General features: G+C 41.6%; 1 long non-coding RNA gene across 2 annotated transcripts in view; it reads right to left on the reverse strand.

Annotated features, from left to right (window-relative positions):
- Nucleotides 1–27,195, reverse strand: part of LOC143844697 (uncharacterized) — a 45,148-nt gene that overhangs the window by 7,923 nt on the left and 10,030 nt on the right. The window contains exons 1-3 of one of the 2 annotated variants that reach the window (XR_013234097.1): nucleotides 9,659–9,826; nucleotides 2,606–2,673; nucleotides 1,421–1,593 (exon numbers count right to left, since the gene is read on the reverse strand). This is a non-coding gene — a long non-coding RNA (uncharacterized LOC143844697). Of the gene's footprint in view, nucleotides 1–1,420; nucleotides 1,594–2,605; nucleotides 2,674–9,658; nucleotides 9,827–27,195 lie in introns of those variants that run through there. The other variant, XR_013234096.1, reaches the window with a different exon arrangement.

Here is a 27,195-nt window from a genome sequence, read left to right on the forward strand (position 1 = left end):
AGACATGACCTGGTGCTTGCACAGGGGATACCTTTACTTTTATTTCTTTCTCCAGTCCACTCTAATCAAGGAGCTAGGGGCTTCATGGAAGTCTTTAGAATGGGAAATCGAAAAGAGTGAGATTATGGAAAAAAGAAGTGTTTTCGTCAGCCTTCTGCACGTACGCACACACGCACACACATGCACACACACAACTGACAAGGCATCCAAATTGCCTTTTCCCAGTTCTCTGAAATGTTTTTTTTTTCTTTTTTTAAAGATATCTTTTAAAAACAGGAACCTGTCAGTTTTCCCTCAGCAGTAGTCAAAACTACTCAAGATTACTACTGGAGAGAATATGGCAAGGGAGGAAAGGTTAAATTTTCCTTCTCTCCCCATGCTTTTTTGATTGCTGAAAAAACATTCCTGACAGCTAAAACTGCAAAAAGGAGGGGGAAATGCAATAATAAATGTTAAATCCTAATGTGTCCTTCAGCCTACAAACAGCAGATGTAGTAAGCCTGTGTCTGGACCATGCCAGTTTAGACCGTAGGTGTCAGGAAAGCAGAAAAATCAGCTTAGACCATTTCTCCCTGAAATGGTATATTCTGATCAAAGGTATGATCTAATCAGTGCTATTGATGTGCTTAAACCAATCAAAATGTGAACCAGTGTCTTATTTTAAAGACAGAAGCCATTCCTAAAACATGGCAAAACTACTCCAAGGAGATGGGGCTTCTGATACTACAAGTGCCAGCCAATCAGGGCCGTTCCCAGCTAACTCCTGCTGCTGCAAAATAGCAGAACTGGTTTTCCCTGAGCGTGACCCTGCATGTGTCAGGAACAGGGTGAGTTTGGCTGCAGAATGCAGCAACAATTATTTTATGCATGTCTAGTTTTCTATGTGAAGGGCATTTCTTTGTCTTGAGGATTATTCAGAACTATGAGCCTCCATATCATCTCACTAACCTTTTTGTGAAGCAAGGCCTATGTCACCTTTAGGTCCTTCTTGCCTTTATCCTTTTGTGTGCTGGTAAGAAGCTTTTAAATTATTGTGTTAGGTGGGTGATCTCAGACATTTGCTGGCTTGTGGGTAACAATACTGTTGACCAGAAGGGTTGTGCTGTTATGGAAGAAAGTCAAGGTCTCTATATTCAGAAAAGCCCCTTTTTCCTTGAGCTGAATATGGGTTCCTGTGAACTTTTCACCAATCTGAATTGCTGGGTCTATAGAGCTGGTGCAGCAGAAGCATTTTGGGTCATAAATTATTAAGGTTGCTAACCTCCAAGTGGAACCTGGACAACTGATCTCCAGGTGACTCATGGGGGGGAAAAGCTACTTTTGAGGATGGATGCTATGGCATTATACCTACTGAAGTCCCTTGCCTCCCCAAACCCTGCCCTCTCCAGGCTCCACCCCCAAATCTCCAGGAATTTCCTACCTAGAGTGGCATCACAGAAATCATGTTGGACTGGAGCTTGATTTGACTGGGATGTTTTGCATAAAATCCTTTGCACAAAGGAACAAGAAAGGAGTAAGCACATTGACAAACTAAATTTGTGCCGAATTGCAGTTTGGATTGATGTCTGAATGCAGTAGTGTTGGTTTCCTTTCCTGTGGAAGAGAGAATAAGGAAGTACCAATCCTATGATGGTCTACTTAGAAGTTAGTACCATTTTATTTAATGGGGCTAACTCCCCATAAAATATTCTTAAGATTGCAACTTGTGTGATATTTTTTCAGTTCACCTGTATACAGGTTGAGCAGGTAGAAGTGAGAAGGTACAACAGGAAATAGCACTAATTCCAAAATGACTGTAGGACATAAGCTCGTGGACAACTTCCATCAACAAGTTCCAAAACCTACTTTCAGAATTTTTCTTGACCACATCCCCATCCCCTCCACCTCCCACCGCCCCTCCCACTCCCAGCTTAAAGTCCAGACTGGGTTTTTCAGTTCCTGCATTATCAGTTGAGTATGATATTGTGGGAAGCAGAGACATTCTAACCTGTCCCCCATGCTCTTCACACACAAACCCTTAAACCTGCTACTTGCATGTTACTTAGCCCTTGCTTGGGCGGGGGAGGAGTGCAGTTTCCTGTCAATTTTCTTTGAGAGTGTGATTATTTAATCCAAGTTTGTAGGTGACAATTTTCAGGAGTGAAACAGCATGGTGGTAAGGGGTAAAAAGGCCTCTCTCACATTGTTTTTGAATTGCAAACCCAGTGCCTCCCATCAGTGAAAGCAAATGGACCATGTAGTTCTACACTAAATTTCCTGCTAATATCACTTGCCTTAACTTTTTAATGTATTTTTTAATATTTATATTTATATACCACTGCTCTCAAATGTCTCGCAGTGGTTTACAAAATCAGTAAAATACAATAAAATCCCCTAAAACAAAATAGAATAAAATCTTAAGCATGATGGTGCCCTGCTTTTTTTGACAAATGTTTCTGAGCATGATCCAGCCAAAATTAAGTACTTTAAATACCACTGATTTCAGTTTTTCTATCCTGTTTTCACTGAAACACTGCAGAATACTTAACTTTGGTGTATTTTACCCATCATTCACTTTTTAAGCTGTTTTCCATAAACACCTGCTTTTCTTTTTCTTCCATCTTACCTTCTTCATTCCTGTTTCCCTCTTCCGGTAAGTGTAGTCATCAGAGTTAATTTTTCCACTGAGAGTTCCTGTAACCAAACATAAGCAAAAAAAAAAAAAAAATCACCTGCAGCTATTAGGATACAAAATTATTCATGCTGGCACTGAACAGTGGTTGAGGAACAGTGAACAAGACCATGTATTAGCAAACACTGCTTGCAAAGGGCTCTTTAAAGATCCTTTTTTGCTATTTTTAAGAGGCACGGTGGCATCATATTCAGCTAAGACCTTGTGACTTCTTGTTCACAAATACCTGATGATGTCACAGCTAAGCATTGCAACATGGAATTAATGCCTTTGGTGATATCTAAATTCTAAAAGGCAAATCAGAATTACATTCATCTGTCTAGTTCTTCAACTGACCTAACTGTGTATTTTCATGTTTTGGTTTTTCTGTTCTATCCAGTCAATAAGGATCTAACTTCTCCCTTGGGACTACATTTTCCCTTGGGACTTGAGTCAGGTGAATAGGCATGTTGCAAAGTTCTGTACATCATGGGTATGCACAGGCTTAATTCAGATCAGGACCACATGTGGAGAGGGAGAGCTTAGAGCTTTCCCCTGTTCCATTTTCCCATACTGAAACAGCCCTGGCAAAAACTATTGTAAAAATGTAACATGTAGCTCAGCAGTTCCCAGGCAGACATCAATGGGCTAAATATAGGGTTGCCAACTTCCAAGTGGGGCTGGGACTTTAGTTCACACCAGAAGGTCGGTAGCCCTAATTCCCCCTTCCCCTCTTGGAAGAGATGACAACCCTTTTCTAATTCTGTTACTTGCATTTAGATTTTCATACCTAAATATAGATAATATATATTTAACAACCAGCTTTAATTCAAAATAGACATTTTCTTGATAATGTTGGTAGCTGGCTTTTCAATTCCTCATCCTGGCCCATGAGGTCTTGTAATGCACTCACATGTACTAAGGCACACTATATTAGGAACTTTTTTTTTTTTTGCATGGTACGGATATCTGTTGAAGAATCATACCTCTTACAGATTCCTTGATAGCAGCCCTATATCTTGCTAAAGTGCAAAACAGGCAACTGAAATTATGAGACTAGAGTCATCAAAAGAAGACAAAATCATTAAAGAGCTCTGTGTTTAGAAAAAAAAATAAGATGACAGGTGATTAGGCTTGCCAGGTCCCACCTAGAAACCAGAGGGGGGTAGGGGAGACTGAACAGGAGCAGCAGGGAGGCCCAGCCTTCATACAGTGTCATTTCTACCCTACAATACTACCCTCATGACCTGGAACTGATGTCATCACTTAGGGGCTGTCAGGGTGACACTCTGGTATTTGGACAAAAACTCTATAGTAAATGTGGCTTCTACCACAGAGGTTTTGCCCAAATGCCAGTGTTGTCCCCCAATGTCCCAGAAGTAATGACAACAATGGTGGGCTTACAAATATTTGAATAAATGGAATTCAGTTCCTGGGAGGATAATAATAGTGTAGAGCTATTCATTTCCTCTTTAAGGGCTTTTCTGGGGCATCTGGTTCTAGACTATGCTACTTTGGATCTAGTCCAGCGTACCTTATGTTTTGTGATTTCTTTTTTATTTTGTTAAATTGACCAAATTGTCACAGATCGAACTGCCTGTCCCGACTGTGATAAATATCTGACTCACAGCATCACCATTTCCCCACCTCCAAAAAGCATTGTATTTTTCCTAGGTGTCATTCAGCTAAATGACTGACAGTCAGGAAAAAGCATTATTTGAATGAGAAAAAGAAACAGAACTTACAAAGAATCAGGCTGAGCCTTCAATAAATTGTAATCTCACATGCAAGGCAGAAAAATCTCATCCCCTAATCAATATATCCTGTTCACTTGAACTAGATTATGCATCTAATGCCTTATGAATAGAATCAAGAAACAGAAGGAAGATCATTTTGACTAGCCAGCACTGACACATCAGTTAAACAAAGCTATCAACAGAACAACAGGGGAGGAGAAAGAATCTAGCTGCCTCGGAACGTGTCCAAGCGCTGTAACTACTGGGTGTGAAGCTGTCCTCTTTCAATGCATTACAGCATACCTGTTTTTGTAGAATTTCCTGTATTCCCTCTAGGAAACCTGATCACCGTCGCATCTGAAGCTCTTCCTTATTACTCAGCCTTGTATGCCTATGTAATGAGTCCTTGTATAGGCAACTCCCCATGTGTCAGAAAGCAAGCACCTGGAGCTCGCGTTATACAACAGTTTCACTGAAGCATTACACTCCTCTAAAATGACATCCCCCCTCTCTTTAATTTCACCTGCACTTGCATTTGCACTGATAAACTGCATCTGATACAGGGAAATGTTATGGGTTATCTTGTTTTATAACTGTCTTTATCCTCAATGGATATTTGAAGCAGCTTACATCATTCCCCTCTCCTCCATGTTTTCTTCACAACAACCCTGTGAGGTGTGTTAAGCTGAAACTGGCTCAAGGTCACCCAGCAAAGCTTCCATGGGAGAGTAGGAATTTAAAAATATGTCTACAAGAACTAGCTCAATACTCTAATCATTATACCTCACTGTATTCTAACAAACTTTTAAACTACTCTTCTAGGCCCATTATGCACGGAGTGGAAGGTCTGCATTTGGGGTGGAATGGTGGTGGCTAAAATCACCAATTATGCACGCTGCAGACAGCAACCAGGCGCAGAGTCAACGTATGCCGCCGAAAAAGCTGCGTTAGCGAGATGTGGAAGAAAGTGGAGCTTCCCAGGACCAGGGCGCAACCAGAAGCAGCTCTGGAGTAGCCGAGTGCATAATCGGATACTCTGGGTTTTGCCACCGTTGTGTTCCGTCCCATGCGTAAGCGGTTTGCTTTGCTTCTTCCTCCTCCGCATTCTCCATGTCGCCGTTTCAGCGGCTGTGCATAATACACCCTATTGTCACAAGTATTAGGGTTGTTGGTTTTTTCTGGCAGTGCAATCTAGTGTAGCAGGATTAGTAAGGAATAACTCTTTGTAGGATTGCTCTGTTAGTAATTTGACCTATGATTTCCTTCAACAAATAGTGGAAACAATTTCAAATAATTCACTTGGTTAGCCACCAATATCTGATGAGAGCCAGTCTGGTGTAGTGGTTAGGAGTGCGGACTTCTAATCTGGCATGCTGGGTTTGATTCTACGCTCCCCCACATGCAGCCTGCTGGGTGACCTTGGGCTCAGCACAGCACTGATAAAGCTGTTCTGACCGAGCAATAATATCAGGGGTCTCTCAGCCTCATCCACCTCACAGGGGCCCATTATGCACGGCAGCCGAAACGGCGATTTTGGGTCACATGGAAAACGCGGAGGGGGAAGACGCGACGCACTCCGGTTATGCACGGGGCGGGGCACGGAGGTGGCAAAACCCAGAGTAACCCGATTATGCACGCGGCGATCCAGGCGCCACTTCTGGTTGCGCCCCGGTCACCCGGAAGCTGCGCTTTCTTCCGCGTTTCACTGACGCGGCTTTTTCGGCAGCATGCACCGAAGCTGCGGCCGGTTGCAGTCGGCTCCATGCATTATCGGTGATTTTAGTCGCTGCCATTCCACCCCGAATGTGCGTTATTTCCCCCGTGCATAATGGGTAAGGGTGTCTGTTGTGCGGAGTAGAAAGGGAAGGCAACTGTAAGACGCTTTGAGCCTCTTCAGGTAGAGAAAAGCGGCATATAAGATGAAGATGTTATATGTCAAGATGATGTTTGTTTGTTTTTAAATTCTTTTTTGAAACCTAAGAATGTCAGCCTATTGAAATGGTGTTAGCTTGTCTCTTGGGCTTCTCTACCTCAGTTCTGTCATAAGTCTATAACCTACTATTTTCCTAAGGTAATGCAGGATACAAACTCTATTCCTACCTCTTTACTGGCTCCTGAGCCCGATGTACCCATACTGTAAGTATCTGCATTCTTTTTGTTCACTAATTAATTTCCTGATGATCTACTTCTGTTCTTGTGTTTCTTCCCCAGGCCCTATCTGAGGGATGACAGACTTTCCCTCCACAAGTCTCCTCCTCCATCTTCTATAGGTTTCTTAGACAGTCATTCCATTTAGTATCTCCCTACTCCCCTTGTAGAGAGCGATTTGCTGGGAAGCCCAGAGGGCAGAACTGGAGGCTGTCCATCACAGTCCCTCAATCTGTTTGCAATTGTTTCTGATTTGATGGTGAAAGCATAAAGTGAGAGATACCATAGTGGTGTGCTGTAAATTTTATTTTTATCACTGCTAAACTCGCTCCCCCACATGCAGCCAGCTGGGTGACCTTGGGCTCACCACAGCACTGATAAAGCTGTTCTGACTGAGCAGTAATATCAGGGGTCTCTCAGCCTCACCCACCCCACAGGGTGTCTGTTGTGGGGAGAGGAAAGGGAAGGCGACTGTAAGCCACTTTGAGACTCCTTTGGATAGAGAAAAGCGGCATATAAGAACCAACTCTTCTTCTAAATTGAAATACTGGCAAAAGACCACTGATCGAGGCTATATTTGGGCAGAGTATAAATAATGTAGTTTGCTCAAACCCCAGTTGGTAGTGACATGTGAGAGGAAAGGGAGCCAGAAGCAAACAAACCAGCTGAGACCACTGGCATGGAATAACCTGGGTATGAGGCTGCAGCTTTACTGATTGGTAGGGAAAGGTCTGACAGGCCACTACCTTATAGGGTAGGTGGAAGCAAGGAGGAAGCAGCACAAGCCCTAGTATTTCAAATAGTGTTACAGGGGCTGAGATCTGTCCACTAGTGCCCAACCATAGGTGATCACCGATCACCCAATGTCTCTTCTGTTGGTTTGTAGCAACACAGGAGTCACTCAGACTTCTTAGTACTGAGCCATTTTAGTTGCTTGGCCAATCAGTCCTACTTTTGGTTTTCTTCATCTGTACTTGGCCTGTTCTATGGTTGATGCTGCTTTAGATAGTTGCTGTTGCTTTAGGCCAGGGGTAGTCAAACTGCATTTGCTGGCAGGGGCTTGTGGGAGTTGTAGTCCATGGACATCTGGAGGGCCATACTTTGACTATCCCTGCTTTAGGCAGTCTTACATGCTCTTCTGTGGTTTCTTCCTCATATCAGTTCTTGGGTTGTTGAATTCCAATTCATTTTATGAACTGTCCTTTAAATATGTTGTGAAACCACCTCAGGCATGTATTGTGTATAGAGAGTTGTATAACCAGGTTATACATACAACTATGGTAGGCTAACCATAGTTTGTTGTACAAATCATAATTTATTCTGATGTCTGAATACAGCAGTATGGATGCTATGCTGCTAATAGTAAATTGTGCTTATTTATGAGCACCTGCTTGCTGACATAATGGCTCTCTTAAGCTTGCACTTGCCTGCCTTTACAAGAGCCGAGTGTTGTGCAGTTTGTAAACATTTTGTATGTAAAAGTGATGTATAAGTAATAACTGAAGATCTTGAATCAAATTTGAAAATTACCTCTTTTTAAGTGTATTTTGGTATTTTTTTACTTCATCCCTGAGACTTCTAACAATTCTTACAAGACTAGCAATTTGAAGGGTGGAAACTCCCAATTGGATAATACTTTAATAATTTGCTAAAGGCACCAGAGGATATTGAGCCTGGATTTGTGAGAAAATTGTAGAGAAGTTTATAGGAGGTGTTTGGGAGAACACAAAGCAAGTATTGTAAACAAGGTAAGACTGTAGACTGAATTTTTTTACAAACTTCTCCATGTCCCTGGGTTGATTGAGAAGGTGATCTATTCTTCTGTGTAAGAGTGAACAGTCTTGGTTGCCTTGAAGGAAGCAGCTGTGAGACATGTTAAGAAAAACCCTCTCTGGAGCCTAGTGACTTTTCTCACTGTTGATTATGACAAGGATTTGTGTGTGTGTGGGGGGGGCTTAGTTCCAGACACTGCAGAATTTATCAGATGTGATCTGGATTTAATACTTGCTTTGGGTTTGATTTAAAACTGCTTTGGTTACTGGGCAGGAAAAAGAGGTGTATTGTGACCCTGGATCTCTGAGTGGTTTTCGTCACTATCCCCATGGTATGAGGTGTTTGAGTTGGAACAAAATGGGCCTTACAAACAAGATAATGGGAAGAAGGAGCACCATACTCAAGTGGTTCTCTTCCCAGCTTGCTGATTAGTTCCAGAAGGTAGTAGTGCACAAATTCTGCTCTTTCACAATGACATATATATTATAAGGCATTGCCATGATCCATTATAGCACCCATGCTATTTAATATTTATAGAAACTGTTGAATAAGTCTAGAAGATTTTGAGTTCATTCAGCACACAGATGATACCCATTCCTCAATTTCTTCCATTTATATGATACAGTTGTAGCAATTGGCAGGATGAAAGCCAATAAACTGAATTGAAGCCCAAAGAGATAATGGTTCTGTTGTATGGAATGAGGAAGGTTTGAAGGACTGACATGCAGCCTATTCAGAATGGGGTTGCCTTCTACTGAAGATTCAGAATTTCAGTTTGAAAGTACTGTTATATCCAGCATTAGACATGGATTCCAAAATGGCAACTATAGCACAAAGAGCCTTTTAGAATTCTGCAATAAAACAAATCCAGTGGCACCTTAAAAACTAACATTTTTTTCAATGAGTTTTTGTGAGTCACAGTTCACTTCCTCAGGTATATGGAGGAAGATCAAACTGGGAGTTCTCCTTAACGCGGAGGGAAGAAACAGAGTGACTGTGTGTGAATTCCATCATGAGTCTTTCAAGTATAAATTACCTTTGCAAGTTACTAGAACAATGCTAGCAATTACAAACCAGTGTGGTATTGTGGTCAGACTAGATTCCTACTCTGCCAAGGGAGGTTGCCTGGTGACCTTATGCCAATCACGCATATTCAAACCTAACCTACCTTACAGGGCTCTTGTGAAAGAAAACTGAGGCATAGAGAATGGTGTAAGTTGCTTTGGGTCTTACTGGTAAGAAAAGCAAGGTATGAATTAAATGCATAAGCAAACAAGGTGACAAGTCAACTCAGAGAGAAGCAGTCTAAAATGAAGGTGAAAAGTAACTTTGACAAGTGAAAATGAGTTACCGGTACCAGATTTCTGATTAATATGAACACAAAACATGACCTTGGTACTCGATGCTCAGTTGATCCAAGAATCATTTTGCTGAATTTGTAAGTTTTGTTGTAGTCTATATTACTAAGAAACAGTCAACAAGGTGTGATGTAAAGGTTTGCAGCAATATCAGAAGAATGTATGTAGCTGAAACACAGAGAAACAGTATTTGAAAAATGCTTTTATTTTGCAAACGTTCATTTCTGTTTTGCTTAAAGTTGCCATTTGGCCAATATTTGAATGATCCCAACCGTAAAACTACATCTTCACGGGGAACCAATATTCTAGGTTTAAAACGTAATATATATGGAGCCCAACCCGTGTTTCCCATTATTTGTACAGAATTGCCACCTCAAGGACTAACAACACATTATATGCAATCATGTCCCTTTTATTAAAGGGAAAGGGGTGCTGTGGAGTGCAGAGACAGTGATAGGGAAGAGATGGCAAATCCTTTCCCTGTCTACAATTGGAATACTTGATATACCTCACTGGACAACAAATCGTATGGTTTCAGATGCGTGTTAAAATATCTGTGGAAGGAGACTGTGAAGTGGAGAAGGAGTGGGCAGGAAAGGGTTAATGAACTCATTAATGGCAGAGGCTCATGGGAATTGTAGTCCATGGACATCTGGAGGGCCGCAGTTTGACTATCCCTGGTCTGGGACCTTCATACCTGTGGGACTACTTCCTCCCCTACATCCCCCCGAGAGCTTAAGATTGATTGAGCAGAATCTGCTCAAGATCCCTGGCCCTGAGGATGTCAGACAAGTCTAAACCAAGGCCAAAAAAGCCTTGGGCCCAGTATGCCGGAATGCTCTTCCTGGAGAGATCAGGGCTCTGTGGGACTTGGGACAATTCCATGAAGCCTGGAAAACAGAGCTATTCCCCCCTGGGCCTATGGTTGAGGTCAGAAACAACATCAAAATTCTGGTCTCCCTACCCAAAACATCAGCCAAGCTGTCACCGTTCTGGAAGCTGACATCTGTACCGTCCCCCTACTGGGAAATTAAAGGTGACCTCAAATTAATCTAGTTGACCAGAATATGCAAAAATCTTTTTAAGGTGATAATAATATAAGATAATATTGGGGCAGCAGTTAATTGACTGGATTTACATTTCCCCTTCCACCAAAAATGTGTTTAAAGCAGTTTCCATTCTTGAGAGACAGTTCCTGTAACTATTCTTGCCAGCACTGCAGGATTATGGTGAAGTGCACTATTATCGCAAAACCTAGTTCTACATGGTACCTGTTTTTTTTTAATACCTTCTTTCCTCCCCTTCTGCTTTAGTACTATACCATGAAACTCAATATGGGAGAAACTACCATCTGGAAAAGCCCTTAAAGATCCAAGGCAGTGAGTGCAACACTGGAAGGGCTGAGATGAAGTATAAATTGACTGTATTTCATTTTCCTTTAATAAAAAAATCGCAGCTTTGCCACATCTAACTATACAATCAATTTGCTCCCCTGCTGGCTTGCTAACTTGCTGTTGGCTTGGCTTCAATAATATATAGCCTGTAATGAGGGAAATGGGAAGCTATAATCACACCGAGGAAAATAAGCAATTGTGCTCTAACTTGTACTTTGGCTGCACAGAATTTTGCTGTCTTTTTTCATTTAAAAACTCAATATGTCTTCCCCATTTCTGGCCTACCAAAACAAAAAGAAAAAGAAAAACCAAACTAAACATGGTGTTTCCTTAAGTTTCATTAATCATACTGCCCTGATTGGCTGACACTAAATGCTTAGATCCTTCTCAGTTTTCTGGAGCCAGAAGTCTACCAGCCTCCCCGCTCTCTTCAACATCTATGATTAAATTGTTTCAGTATCAAACTATAGTGAAGATGCATTTCCAGTGTGGAAGCTCGAATGAGTAATGTAGTATAATTTCTTTCATGATGTAAAATTGCTAGTCAAAGTATATTTTAGCTGTTAAATTATCCTACTACAAGTCTTGGAGAGATTACAGAGAAAATAATATGCCATAATAGCTGCTGAGTTTGTTTTTCCTGCCTTCAGCATGACTAGAAATTATACTCTCTATTATGGGTGTGTTCACTCACTTGCTTCTAACTCCACATTTTTTCCAACACCTTGGATATACTAGATACTAGTTAAACATACAAGATAAACAAAGATTATCTTTAGTCACAGTGTTTCCAGACAAAAAAGCTCTTCTTAGCAAGCTCCATTTCTATTTCTGGCACTGTTTAAAAATATCTTACAATGTTAGAAACATACAATATGCCTGGCAGGGTTGCCCATAAAAATCTGTGGGGTTTTCTGATATTTTTGTGGCAAAATTAATCATGTTGTATATTTGTGCCTGGTTCTTTGATTCAGACTTGGAGGGGAAACAATTTGTGCTGTGCTCTGCTACTCCACAAGTGGGGTTTTTGTTTGTTTGTTCTGACCAACTTCAAAAGCTGGGAAATGGAGTGAAGAAAGTTAACTTTTTATATCTTGACTGTGGCTACTATTTGATATCACTTTGAACTGCAGTCAAACAATCTGGTAGCATCCTGGATAACAAAGCTGAAGGAGTTGGACTGGGGGGAATGATCTACCTCAAATGAAAACAAACACTGCCCTGAGCCAGCCCGCTGGGAGGGCAGTATAATATTCAAATAAATAAATTAAATTAAAATAAATAACTAGAAAATTATTGCTTTATTGAAAGTCCTCTTTCATATGCACATGCACAATTATGTATAGGAATATGAAAATATGATAAGTACACAGAAAAAAATCACTGCATCATGCTAATAAGCTTAAGGTACCTCTTATTAAAATGTCTTGTAGGATGGAAATCCACTTTTGTTTTGTTTTACTATTTTAGCTGCCATGTCACAGAAAGAGTACCCTGTATCAGACCCTGAAAAAAAGCAATGCAAAGGTCTCTCTGTGTTGGACAAACAAGCAATGTAGAATGCAGACATTCGTTAAAGTAATATGTCCAAATTGCAAACATGTGATGCAAGAGAAAGCTCAAAAGAAAAACCCAGCCTACACCCTAAGTATGTAGGCAAGAATATTAGGAGGTCAATGTAGCCATGACATTAGAAGCTTGTTCTGTGATACCTCAAATACCTGGCCATCACAAAGTCCCTATAATGCTCCTGCATGGAATATTTCTTAACTTTAATTTTTTTTCACCTATGCAGCCAAGACATTTCAACAACTCAAGTCGGTATATTACTTTACCCAGTTGTGTCCTGGACCCTTCATTTCCCATTTATAAATTAATTCTGAAGGAATTAATTATCCAGGAAGATTAAAAGAATTTTAATCTATCAATTAATCTACCATTCATGGATCTCTGTTGGTAACCCATGTAATACTTGCAAATCTACTCCTCAGAGTTGGTGAGTTGAGAAAAGCATGAGATACCGAAGTGGGAGATGCAACTCAATTGGGAAATCCATGAAAATCATATACTACTAAACGAAACTAGTGACTGTGCCTTACACTAGTGATTGTCTTCCTGGACCCATTGTCTTCCTGGACTTCCTTTTAAACCCATTGTTTAAAATACTACCTTGTGACAGGCAGATTAGGTTCTGCCTCTCACTATGAATGTTGGGGAGAAACAGTTGGAAAACAGCAGTTAAAAGAGCAGTTGGTAGCTAAAGAGTTGAGAGTGCAAAAAGTATGATTGTGTGAAACTGCAGAGAAGAGTTGCTTAGAGCTGACTGAGAAGGATTTCAATTTTGGGAATAGGTAAACAGTTCAAAAGCTCAAGTGGAAATGAAAGGTTGTAACATCTACCATACTTTCTTCAGTATTTTGTTTAAACCATAAATAAAAGGTAACTCCTTTTAAAAGTGGCAGTCTGTTTATAGGAATTGTTGGTGGCAGTGAGCTGCCATACTTGCTCATTCATCAACAAGGCACATGTGTGTGTGCCTGTGGATGGCTGAAGTCACTTGCATGTAGATTGTACAGAACAGCTGTGAATTGACCTAATCTTAACATTAATATTAGGTCAATTCACAGCGGATGCTTTGGGCTGATCCTGTGTTGAGCAGGGGGTTGGACTAGATGGCCTGTGTGGCCCCTTCCAACTCTATGATTCTGTGATTACCTAATTGTCAGTTTGGGTATTTTCTCATTTTCCCCTTTCCGACTTCTGTAAAATCATCTTCTTAGGAATCTTGAATCATTTGTATTTCTTTCCTAAGGTAATTTTTAAAAAAATCTGGCGGGTTTGTCATTTTTCTTTTTCAGACTTGTGTAAAATAATTAGGAAGCTTAGATCACTCGTGTATTGCTTTCCTAAGGTAAGTTTTTAAAAAAATCATCTGATTTAAAATAAACAGGTTCTATATGCAATACGTTTGTTACTGCTATGCTTGTTATTTCTAATATTGCAACACCCCCCCCCCTCCACCGCACATACAAATGTTGGGGAAATGAGAATATGACACCACTGTCCTTTCTGCCTCTGTTTTCTTTACTCGGCTTCTCAAACTAAAATTTGACAGCTAGGGAGCATTTCCACTTAATTTATTCATAACAGTCTGGTTTATGCTTAGGGAAATAGGTGTGTGTTCAAAATGCTTTCTCTAAGAAGCTAATTTTATTTTGATACGTCTTTAGTTTGAATTATAGCAAGTTCTCATGAAGGGAACAACTTGTTCTCAAAATGATAAAAGGTAGTATGCTTTTTCTTTAATTTCATATTCTGATATGTGGAATTTTATTTAAAATGTACCAATATATATATATATATATATATACATTACAATTTTATGTGTGTGTAATATTGGGGTGAGGGGATCTGGTTTGTATGTTATTGTTTTGCCACATTGGTTACAGCACTGTTTTTCATTTCATAATGGAATTTAAGAAAGCCCATGCCATATGGCAACTTCACTATCAATTAGTTTGGTCATGTTTAAAGTTACAGTGCATTGTATCTTAGTATTGTTCTGCTGGCAGAAGTGGATACCTCCCTTCCCATTCTCTCAGCAGTTCCTTCTGAACCCTGAAAAGGCATTGTTGAGGGGGAAAGGCAGACCCTCATAAAGCTACTTGAGGGGAGAGAGCTATAATAATCAAACAGGATTACCCCTCCTCTCTCCTCTCTCTTCCATCAGCAGGAACAATGACAGGATACCCTATCACTTTTCCACACAGAAATTCCTGTGTTCATCAAACCATAAATTTCACAAGAGGGTCCTTTTTTTTTTGCTTATGACTAAGAGATTTCTGAGTTTAAACTGCCTAAAATGGAGGCACAGATCATTATTGTGACAATGTTGTTCTGCCAACCAATATATACTTTCAGTTTGAAATAGGATTTTGGTTAAAATATAAAGGATCTCATGTAATTTGGTGGCAGGAAATATTAAAATAAACTATAAACTCAGTTTCCAGCTTGCCCTATGAAGGAAATGAAGGTATGGCTGAACACAGTGCAGATTGTAGGTTAGTCTTTAGAAAGAAAACCCTGAATCTGCTGAAATAGAATCCTTTCTCAGCTTCTCTGTGCTATTTTCTCTTGCAATACCAACTATAACTGCTGTCCTACTTATTTTTATACATAAATGTTAAGTTTCTGAGCAATACAATTTGCAACCAAATTTGAAAAGTGAAGAGTGAATGAAGAATGAAAAGTGTAGCATTATGTAAAATTCTATGATGTAGCTCACAGTCAATATAATTAAGGGCCAGAAGGAAAATTGTAAACATCCGGGGGGGGGGGTCCTCTTCTATAAATAAATTGGTATTTTAGGAATATTTGGGGAGGGCTTTTTTACAGGCTGTTCAGTTTGGTTGTAAATTAAACAACTGCATGGTTTACCAAAGAAGCAGGAGAGGAGCTTTATTCAGCCTTCTGTCCCTTAGAGACCCTTACCAGGCAAGAAGAAATGACAGTGTTCTTAAGGGTTAAAACTCCTTTTGGATGCTGATACCTAAAGAGAGGCTCTTGACACTCTCTTAGCAGAAGCACTACTCAGAGAACGAGAGAAGTTGTGCACACACAAGTATCTTTGGTGTTTTGCTTAGGGATGTATGTTCGCACTGACAGAGTCAGGGAAGAAATGTTCCATTTTATAAAATGGGTGTATTATACCACACACTCATACAAACAAAACAGTAGAGTAGCAGGGAGATTTTCCACTGCAGAGCCACTGACCTAAAAGCAAATTTGTTTTTTGTTTTTTAATGATGGCTACTTTGGAGTGAGCAACAATGGCATTCTGGAATGGAGAGATATGATTCTATGGTTCTATGATATGGTTATAACAGGTTTAATGCAGTCAAGTGATGGTATAGGAAAACCAGTGGAGAATTACAAGCCGTTTAATGCACAACCTGACTCACCACTGAGTGGAAATGCTGGGCTCTTTTAGCACCTCTACCTGTTTGTCAGATTTTAGGTGGGTCCTATTGGGAGAAGGATAGAAGAGACAGACCATGCCCATAAGCAGGCAACAGCATCAATGTTGCCTTCATATGGTGGGGGGGGGCAGGTAGAGAGAATGCTGAGGAGGAGGAGGGTCGGGGAAGCAGAAGAGGATCTTCCTTTTTCTAGAGGAGAAACTGGATACCCCTGAAAAAACTTCCCTCCTCATCTGAGGCCCTGGTGGTGGGCCTGGAGAGGTAAATGGGCTCAGTTGAAGGGGCCAGTCTGCAACCTATGACAAGAACTGCTACATTGTCCTTTTGCTCTTGAACTTTTTAAGTGGCCTGGTTGGCATCAGAGGCATGTGATGGAGTCAGTATTGGATGTTACTTTTTGGATAGCTTTCTTCTCCCACCCCTGTCACTTTCCCCCAGCATACAGAAGATGTAATGGGCCTTATTCTGTGTCCCCTGGAGTCATAAATTCAACACAAGATTTAGAGTGGCAGGTTCCTGAAGAGACTAAACAAATTTTTAAAAAATGGATTAATGATTAATGTTATCAAAGAGGCCTTAAGATCATGCTCCCAAATATCTTTTCTCTCCTTCCCCTTTAATATCCAACCTGATGAAGAGTTCAAAAGGTTGGACCCTGCTATCTTAGGTGATCTTAATAAAAGATATCACATGTTGTTGTTGTTAGGTGTGAAGTCGTGTCCAGTCCATCGCGACCCCATGGACAATGATCCTCCAGGCCTTCCTGTTCTCGACCATTACCCGGAGTCCGTTTAAGTTTGCACTGACTGCTTCAGTGACTCCATCCAGCCACCCTACTCTGTCATCCCCTTCTTCTTTTGCCCTCAGTTGCTCCCAGCATTAAGCTCTTTTCCAGGGAATCCTTCCTTCTCATGACAAAGTATTTGAGTTTCATCTTCAGGATCTGGCCTTCCAAGGAGCAGTCCAGGCTGATCCCCTCTAGGACTGACTGGTTTGTTCACTTTGCAGTCCAAGGGACTCACAAGAGTCTTTTCCAGCACCAGAGTTCAAAAGCCTCAGTTCTTTGACGCTTGGCCTTCCTTATAGTCCAACTTTCACAGCCATACATTGCAACTGGGAAGACCATAGCCTTGACTAAACGCACTTTTGTTGGCAGGGTGATGTCTCTGCTTTTTAGGATGCTGTCTAGATTTGCCATAGCTTTCCTCCCCAGGAGCAAGCGTCCTTTAATTTCTTTGCTGCAGTTCCCATCTGCAGTGATCTTGGAGCCCAGGAAAATAAAATCTGTCACTACCTCCATTTCTTCCCCATCTATTTACCAGGAATTAAGAGGGCCGGATGCTATGATCTTAGTTTTCTTGATGTTGAGTTTCAAGCCAACTTTTGCACTCTCCACCTTCACCCGCATCAACAGGCTCTTTAGTTCCTCTTCACTTTCTGCCATTAAAGTGGTATCATCTGCATATCTGAGGTTGTTGATATTTCTTCCTGCAATCTTGATCCCAATTTGTGACTCCTCTAACCCCGCCTTTCTCATGATGTGCTCCGCATACAAGTTAAATAGGCAAGGAGACAGTATACAGCCTTGCCAAACTCCTTTCTCAAAGATATCACATAGCTTTTGTGTTTGCAGTTTGCTCGGACTAATATGGCAACCCACATTTGTTGTTTACCTTTTTTTGACAAATTTGTGCATGTAAAGGCTTTTCCTTTCTTCTTCTACAAACCATGCTCACAAAAAAGACAACATGTCAAACTCCAGCTATTTTTGGTTTTCTAGTTTATGCACACACAAAACAAGCACAGCACTCATAACTATATATACCTACGTTTCATACAATTGCTAGTTTTTGTTCATTTAAGAAACACTTTTCATATGGGAAAATCATAATGTATTATATGATTATAACCTCCAAGTCCTACCAAAGCTGCACACACAGTGTATTATTAAAGACAAGATGTGCAGCTAAAGATTGCTGATGTGCTTATTATGGAAGGTCCCCTGTATTTTAGATTAAAAAGTGTCCTGGATTTTCAGTTGAGCCATCTATGGTGGGATGAGAGAGATCAATAGAGAACTTCCCCACTCTGATACCCCAGCAATTTCTCTCTGTATTGCATTCAGCTCCAAAACAACTGTGTACAAAGATGCCCTAGGATCATTTGAATAATTCATTGGATAAAACTTATTTTGGTGGGAATTGCGTATGAGCAGACCACTTCCTGATTGGACCAAAAAGGACCTTCCTGTTCCTGAGGACCTTTTTCAAATACAGACCAGTATAACACAAACCTTTGTCTGTTTCTTGGTAAGCTGCCTAATGTGGATAACAGTCGCCAATAGAGAGATGTATGAACTCTTGTAAATCTAGTTAGCAAGCAACTGTAGGTTTCTTTTGTTTTCTTGCTTTCTGCAGTTTCACCTTTTCAACTTCCCCAATTTACTGTATGTGTGTGTTTAAATAAATCTTTAGTTTTAAAAGACTTTTTGGATTATTTCCCCCACACACACACACACACCAAAAAAAAATTATGCTTCAAAGGTTTGTGATGAACCTCGATCTCATGCTGCCATATAGAGCTGAGAAAGGGAGCTGCATAAACATGTGTGTTAAAGGTATGAAGCAATTACTCTTTTGAAGCACATTTTCAAAGGTACGTTACACGTGCACATTTTACTGCAGACTTTCAGAGAAGTAAGCCTTTCAACTTGACTTCAGATTGTGTGCCCACCTTATACACCATTCCTTTTCCTCCAGTGTATTTATTCTGCAGCTACATTAAAAAAAAAAAACACCCTTTTCTAAATTGGGGTCGAAGCTCACTTGTGATGTGCAGTGTGTGGTGTCCAATGTTTTGTTTTTTTCAATTGTGCAATTGCCCTATTGCAGGAATGCAGTAGCGTCCAGCAGGTGCCTTCTGTTTAAATCCTTATGGTTCTGGTTTTCACATGCATTTTAGTTTATTGAATGAAAGGGAATGAAGGAACACAGGCAAAGGAGGGAAACCAGTGTTGAAATTCACTAAACTTTTTTGAAACCGACAAGCAGCTGCAAAGCCCTGTTTTCCATAGGGCTTCAGAGCACTAGGGGATTCTTTGCTGTGTTATCAGCTTCTATGAAAAATCGGAGACATATGAGGGAACATGTTGAGTGTACAAAGTGCAAAGTAGAAGCCACTGGCATTGCAAGCTGTGATCACTGGCAACAATTGTGTGTGTGAGTTTGTGTGTATGTACCTGTGCAATGTCAGCTGCAACATCATGCTTTGCACAGGGCTGCAATTTGTATGGGAGAGGAGTCCTTTGGTAGAAGCTCTGGAGAGCTTTTTTAGTCTTGTGCCAATAATTGGAAAAAAATTGGGGGGGGGGTATTTTTGCAGATGCCCTAAGACAGCTGAATACAAATGCTAATTTCCTGTCCTTCCCTGCAAATTACATGTTTTTTTCTTTGTAAGTCTCTAATTTGATCCTGCACGCTGGTTGTGATCTTGCAGTTTTTTAAAACCTGCCTTGTGCAGATTGCACTCTCTCTCCAAATGAAGTGATCCCAAGTGATTCTTAAGTTCGGCAGTTTGCAGAAGTTCCATGTGGCTTCACTTCCATTTAAACGTTAGGCTTACAGAGACTGCCAAAATGTTCCCCCACCCAAACTTTGTTCACTAAGCCATTAAAGGGGGAAATGTTTCTGAAGCTTTTGGCTTCCCATACCAGTGTCTTTCTCTACATCTCATATCAATTTTGTTTTGCACTGACTACCCCCCCCCCACCCAGTTTTGTTTGCATGGGTCACTGATTTATTTATTTATTTATTTATTTATTTATTTTTGCACTGGGGATGCTGCCATTTCACTCCTCTCTGATCCCCTTTTCAAATCAATACCAGCAGGGAACTAAACCTTGTACAGCTCCTTTTAAACGTTTTAAAATTTAGTGACCAGAAACTAGCAGTTGTCTCTTATCACTTGACTCATGCCACTGTAAAATGAATTTTTAAAATGAGGCATAAATGGAGCTTGTTCAATAATTAGGGGGGAGGATGACAGAAGGTGCAGAGTTGGCAGAAGAACCTTGATCTAGGTGGGGTAGCAAAAGGGTAGGGGGAAAATCTGGGGGAATCTGTACACTTTTGAATCACCAGAGCCACAGGAACAGCATAGAAAGAAGCTGAGGGAACTGCAATACAGAAGGCACAGTGTTCAATTGGCAGCACAACTCCAGCTCCACATCAAAAATGAGGAGGAGTGTTTGCAGGAGCAGGGCTGAGATGATTGGCAGGTGCTCCGCATGATGTATATAGGTGGCAAACTAGGGAGTGGCTGCATGGAAGCAACTTGTCTGTTTGCCACTGACTTTCAGCCTGCACTCTGAACTGCTTCCCTTGCATCTGACCCTAGTCTGTATCTTAGCTAGTCTTCTTTTGGATTCTCCTTTGGACTTGAAGCTATGAGTTACGTCTAGCTGGTATCTGACCCTTGGAACTGCATTCTGATAAACTCTGACGTTGATAAAGAACATCTGTCTTTCTTCTGTGTATCTGCAATCAGGACAACAAAGAAATCCTTATGGACATGAATGGTGAAAACAAGGGAAAATACCGCAGGCATAATAGGCCCAAGTTTCCTTTGGAAGCTATCAAAAGGATATATCTGGGGTCTAATATGGCTAAGGTGTGTACAAAATGCACAGCTTGGAGTATCTGCAGTACTGCTTAAAGTATTTTACCTTTATCAGTCATTTGCCAGCAGCAATGATCTATATTACTTCTTCTTCATTATAATCTTTCTCCCTTTCTCCAGAGAGATTTTTACATAAATTATATTTAGTCTGATTTTTTAAATCTTTTCCATTCTTTATTTTTAACTTTGCTTTGCAATTCCAGTTGAGCTATATAAATAGATGAAAAAGTCCAATGAATGTTTTCATATTTTATGTGTGTTTTAAATTACAGACTTTCCGAAGTCCCAGAATGGCAGAACTAATAAATTTAAGTTTATGAAGGCTTTTTATTTTGTCACTATGCTTTCCCAGTCCTATACCCCATCTTTATCTCATTGTTCTTTTCTTCAGCTCTGGTTAGTGTTGGTGAATACCTAAAACTTCCCCTGCATTCAACATTCTTCCACCCATTGTTCTCATAGCCATCCTAAATGAACAGCAAGCAAGTTGGATTCATCCTGCATATTCACAGAAGCCTTAGCTTCACTGGGAGAAAGAAACTGAAATAACCACAAGCTGAAAAATCTTATCACTGATTCCAAACCTGGCCTCCTAGTGTACAGAATAAAACAGCACAATGGGGCCAGGTGCATATTTAAAAGATTTTTCTACAGGCCTGGGGACCAATGAAGCTGGAAGAAAAGTGGTGTTTTTTTTAACGGGGCAGTTTTTTTTAAGTACCAAACTGCACTTGTATGTATATATGTTGCAATTTAAACAACAGTCATCACAGGAGCTTGACTGCCATTGGGAGTGGGTTGTTAGGAACATTCCCTACTCTAAACTAGCTAGCATTGCTGTAAACCAGTGGTCTCCAACCCGTGGGCCGCGGCCCGGTGTCGGGCCGTGAAGGCCTCGGTGCCGGGCCGCGAAGGCCTCGGTGCCGGGCCGCGAAGGCCTCGGTGCCGGGCCGCGGCCGCGGCTCCTTCTTCCCTCCCCCCCCGAAGGGAGGCTGCGAGCTAATCGGCCGCCAAAGCGGCCAATTAGCTTGCGGCCTGGCAAGCTTCTCACTTCGGGAGGGAAGGGAAGATAAGCTTGCCGAGCCGCAAGCTAATCGGCCGCTTTAGCGGCCGATTTGCTTGCGGCCCGGAGGAGCCGGGAAGGGAAGCTGCAGCCACTGGCATGGCGGCGGCGCAAACGCACATGCGCGGACTGCCGCACATGCACGTTTGCGCTGGGGCTGCCATGCGTGCGCGGGCCCCCGGGCCGCCCTCTCCGCCCACTACTCCGCAGCGGTACGCGGCAAGCGGAAGCTTGCGGACCGCTGCTGTAAACGAAGCACTGTGCTCCTTTCCCAGTACGGCTGTCTCTATTCAAGTGGCCCACACTTCAGGAAGGAGGAACACTTGGGAGGGGGGCCATCCCTGCATTGCAGGAGACTTCTCTGAGCTATCCATCATCTGTTGATGAGGGCAGAACTTGAAGTTTTCTGCTCTGAGTGGGACTGGAAACAGAAAGCATACCACTGGTGTAGGCTTTAAAGGTAACCAGTGCTTTGAATTGAGCCTCAATGTAAAATGGTGACCAATATCTAGGAGTCTTAGTAGACCACACATTGAACATGAGTCAATAGTGTGACTTGGTGGCTAAAAAGGCAAATGGAATTTGGGCTGTATCAAACGGAGTATCATGTCCAGATCACGGGAGGTGCTGGTACCACTTTGCTCTGGTTTGGCCTCACTTGGAGTACTGTGTTCCAACTGCTCCGCAGTTGAAGAGGGATGTAGACAAACTGGAGTATGTCCAGAGGAGGGCAACAAAGATGGTGAGGAGTTTGGAGACCAAGACATATGAAGAAAGGTTGGGGGAGCTTGGTCTGTTTAGCGTGGAGAGGAGACAGCTGAGAGAGGATTTGATAACCATGAAGAAGAAGAAGAAGAAGAGTTAGTTCTTATATGCCGCTTTTCCCTACCCGAAGGAGGCTCAAAGCGGCTTACAATCGCCTTCCCATTTCTCTCCCCACAACAGACACCCTGTGAGGTGGGTGAGGCTGAGAGAGCCCTGATATCACTGCTCGGTCAGAACAGTTTTATCAGTGCCGTGGCAAGCCCAAGGTCACCCAGCTGGTTGCATGTGGGGGAGCGCAGAATCGAACCCGGCATGCCAGATTAGAAGTCCGCACTCCTAACCACTACACCAAACTGGCCATCTTTGATAACCATGTATTTAAAAGGCTGGCATATTGAGGATGGAACAGTGTTGTTCTCTCTTGCCCCGGAGGGATGGACCAGAACCAATGGGATGAAATTAATTCAAAAGAAATTCCGTCTCAACATCTGGAAGAAGTTCCTGACAGAGCAGTTTCTCAGTGGAACAGGCTTTCTCAGGCAGTGGTGGGTTCTCCATCTTTGGAAATTTTTAAGCAGAGGCTGGATAGCCATCTGACAGAGAGGCTGATTCTGTGAAGGCTTAAGGGGGTGGCAGGTTACAGTGGATGAGCGATAGGGTTGTGAGTGTCCTGCATAATTCAGTGGGTTGGATTAGATGGCCCATGAGGTCCCTTCTAACTCTATTATTCTATGATTCTATGATTCAATATAAATCATTTAGCACAGGAAGAATATGTGCTCTATAACTCACTCTGGATCATAATCTTGCTGCTATAATTTGAACTAGCTGAAGCTTCAAAACTTTAAAGGTAGCCCCAGATAGAATCCATTTTTGTAGTCTAGCTTGTATGTAATTACAACACAGATAACTTTTCTCAACAAAAGCCACAGTGAATATGACTGGGACTGTGCAACATGCCATAGAAGAGATCTGAGCCTTCAGTTGTAAAAATGGACCTGATAGCATTTACAAACTATGAACGTGTTCTTTTAAGAGGAATACAACTTCATCCAGAACAGGCTGACTCCTTAGTCACTGATTTAATCAATCTATAGCATCTATCTCTTGTCGTGATTAGTTTCAATTGATTGCTCTCATCCAGAATATCGTTGCCTCCAAGCATCAGACACCCTCCCAGCATCATCTGTCAGAGAAATCCAGGGTACTTTGGGATGCAGATTGGAGAAGGTAGGCTGCAGTTACAGGAACAACTGAAGTCTAACTGGGTAGATAGAAGCTTTTGGGGTAGCTGTGAATTAACTCTATGCCTTTTAAAACACATAAAAATGAACTATTTAATTCAGCCAGTTTTCATTAAGTTCATGATGATGGTGTTAAAATGGAAGATCGCTTTCTACCTTAGCACACTTTAACAACATTTGGTCATATTTATTTCTCCCCTGCCCCTTTTGCGAGATGTATGAAATCCCTTCTATCCTTTCAATGCCTTTTCTTTGAGAGACACTAGGCAAGATCTATAGATATTATAGTGTATAAAATGGTAGATGTATGTATCATTTAAAAGCCTGTTTCTGCAAAGAAAAGAAAACAGTAGCTGTATTTTTCTTGACTGGCCAATCTTTAATTCCGAACAGCAGGATAAAATATTTGGGTTGTGTGCATGGGGTGTTAAACAAAGAAACAAAGGCTGTGAGCTCCCAAAAGGAACAGCATATGGAGTATCTCTGTGTGGAGATAAGTTTAAGCCACTTTTCTGCCATTCTGGGCTAGAGCAATCTGAAATGGCTCTTTTAACACCTCCTAGCAAGCCACAGAAAGACAATTAAGGAGGGATATGATAGATGTTTATATCACTTTCATATAGAATGGTGTAAGGTAAGGAACAAGTGGGTAGAGAGAGATTCTTCTGGCTCTCTCATAATGCTAGAACTCAGAGGTCGCCCAATTAAATTGATTGGCAGCAGGTTCTGGAGAGGCAGAAGGAAGGCATTCACACTGTCATATGGGACTTGCTAGTGCAAGCTGTAGCAATTATCCAAAGCTTAGATAACTTTAAAAAGCATTAGAGAAGTTTATAGAGGATAGGTCTATAGATGGTTGTTAGACATCATAATGAAATGGAAGCCTCCATGTTTGGAGACGTTGTACCCCCGCATACCAGGTGCAGGGACAAACAACAGGTAACAACTGCTATCTCCATATCATACTTGGAACTGGGGTTGCCAGTGCAGAGTTCGGAAATACCTGAAGATTTTGGAGCCTGAAGAGGATTTGAGGGTTACAGGGACTTCAGAAGGGTATAATGCCATAGAGTCCACCTTCCAAAATGGCCTTTTCTTCCAAATGAACTGATCATTGTCAGGTATAATTCCAGGAGAGCTCCAGACATCACCTGGAGTTCAGCAACTCTACTTGGAATCTCCCCAGAAGATCTTCAGGTATATATCCCTAGTTTGCTGTAGAAGCTCAATGGATAACCTCCCTCTTAGGAAGACAGCTGCTTTGAGTCCCCATTAGGGAGAGAGATGGAGGGTAAATGAAGTAAATAAAAAATGGCTCATGGACCGTTTATGCACTGGGCACTTTACGGCCCCAGTTCTCGTGCAGGAGCACAAATAGGGGGCAGATGAGGTGCACTGGGCCAAATGCTCCCCTGTGTGAGTGCAGGAAGAGGTGGGGCCACCTGACACGACTAAAACTCCAGCCTGTAACCCAGCATGAAACCTCCAGTGCATAAACGGTCATGGTGAGTAACAAAGTTCTCCCGTAACCCCCCCCCCCATAAAAGAATCCCTAAAAAAAAAAAAACAGTTCCAATTGACTATTTGTGAGCCTTTCATACAGGGCAATCAGAGACTGAATTACCCTAAATCACTGTGCCAAGCGTGAGATTTCAGATACAATGGAGGAGGCATAAAACTCATGCTTAGCCTCTTGCACTGCCATCTCACGGGCTCTCATAATTTCTCATAATGATATTTCCACATTTAATTTTTTTTGTGCTGTGCTAAATTGATTTAATCTTATCTTTAAACCGTCCGTGGCACCGCGGGCGCCACGGACTAAATAAATGGTTAAGGGGTCTTGAGGTGAGATTTGTCCGTGATGAGGAAGGGTCCGGATTGGACCCTTCCTCACGACAGACAATCGGAGGGACCAATCGGCAGGCGCTTTGCGGCGAGAAGCGCCGCTGCCGGGGACTCCCTGCCTGGTGGCCTGACGCGAAGCGCAGCTGCCGGGGACTCCCTGCCTGGCGGCCTGACGCCGCCAAAAGAATGCCGACCAAGCCAGCCACTGCCCATCAGACCGCCGCCGCTGGAACACCGATGCCGAAGAAAGACACCCACCCACAGTAAGTGCCTAGCGCCTGCTGCATTTAGCTGCAGCGGGCTTGATTACTAGTCTAACATAAACAGGATGGTATTCCAATATGTTGTATCTTTAATATAATGTAAATAATGTGCCCTCCCATTCAGCCACCCTTCCCCTTAGCATATCACAGCCTGCTTTTGAAACTACACAGCTGCAAAACAATTTATTGTCAGAGAAGTTGAATTTATGGATTAGAAAAATTCTTTTGATTCTGGTCATTGTTTTTGGTAATCCAACCCCTCCCTTCCATTGTTTCAATCAATAGACCTTTAACTAATTTTTTTTTCTGGAACGTGTATCTGTATTGGATATGTGGCTTTGTAATATCAACAATTAGATTTATTTTTAAATTTGCCACTGCTTCAAAATGTTCTGAGAAATGGTAATGAAATGCCAAATCTGGCAAGATGACAATATCCATAGAAGATGCCAACTTAACCAATTCTCCTTTCATCCTTAATCCTTTTATCTCTTCTCTGTTTTGACTTGTCTCAAGCTGTGATCTATATCGAACTGAAACAATAAAGGAGAACCCCTTCATCTAAATGAAATACAACTCTGAGCATATGTATTGCTGGCAATTAAGACGCTTTAGGAGACTGAATCCAGTAGTGATAATTAGAGTATACTCTAAAGTGGAGACTAACCAATTTAAATACAAAGCACTACTCCACAGTGTCAAAGTCTTACTCTGCAAATAGGAAACCAAATGTATATTGACTTCTTTCAGAACAAACATCACTTCTTCATCATGAAAAACAGGGCACTCTTAATTCCTATCTATTTTATACCATCTAAATAAAAATAGCCTACAATTCTCATTTTATATTTGCATACTGTCTTTCCAGTGGGAACCAAACACATCTTACAACAGTTTCCTCTCTATTTTGTCATCACAACCCAAATAGGTAGGTTACGCTGATTATGTATTACTAGTCCAAGGTCACCCAGCCATTTTTCATGATGGAATAGGGATTCAGGCTTCCGTTTCTCAGATCTAGTCTGATACTCTAACCCAGGGGTAGTCAAACTGCGGCCCTCCAGATGTCCATGGACTACAATTCCCAGGAGCCCTTGCCAGCATTTGCCAGCGAATGCTGGCAAGGGCTCCTGGGAATTGTAGTCCATGGACATCTGGAGGGCCGCAGTTTGACTACCCCCACTACGCCACATTGGTTCTCTGTAAATAATCAGACTGATTAAATCCAATGGATGTCAATGAGTCTTAGGCAGCCTTGTTTTAAGATATTACAGTATTCTACCTGATTTATTGGGTA

Source organism: Paroedura picta, chromosome 9 (assembly GCF_049243985.1).
Source record: "Paroedura picta isolate Pp20150507F chromosome 9, Ppicta_v3.0, whole genome shotgun sequence".
Classification (NCBI taxonomy): Eukaryota; Metazoa; Chordata; class Lepidosauria; order Squamata; family Gekkonidae; genus Paroedura; species Paroedura picta.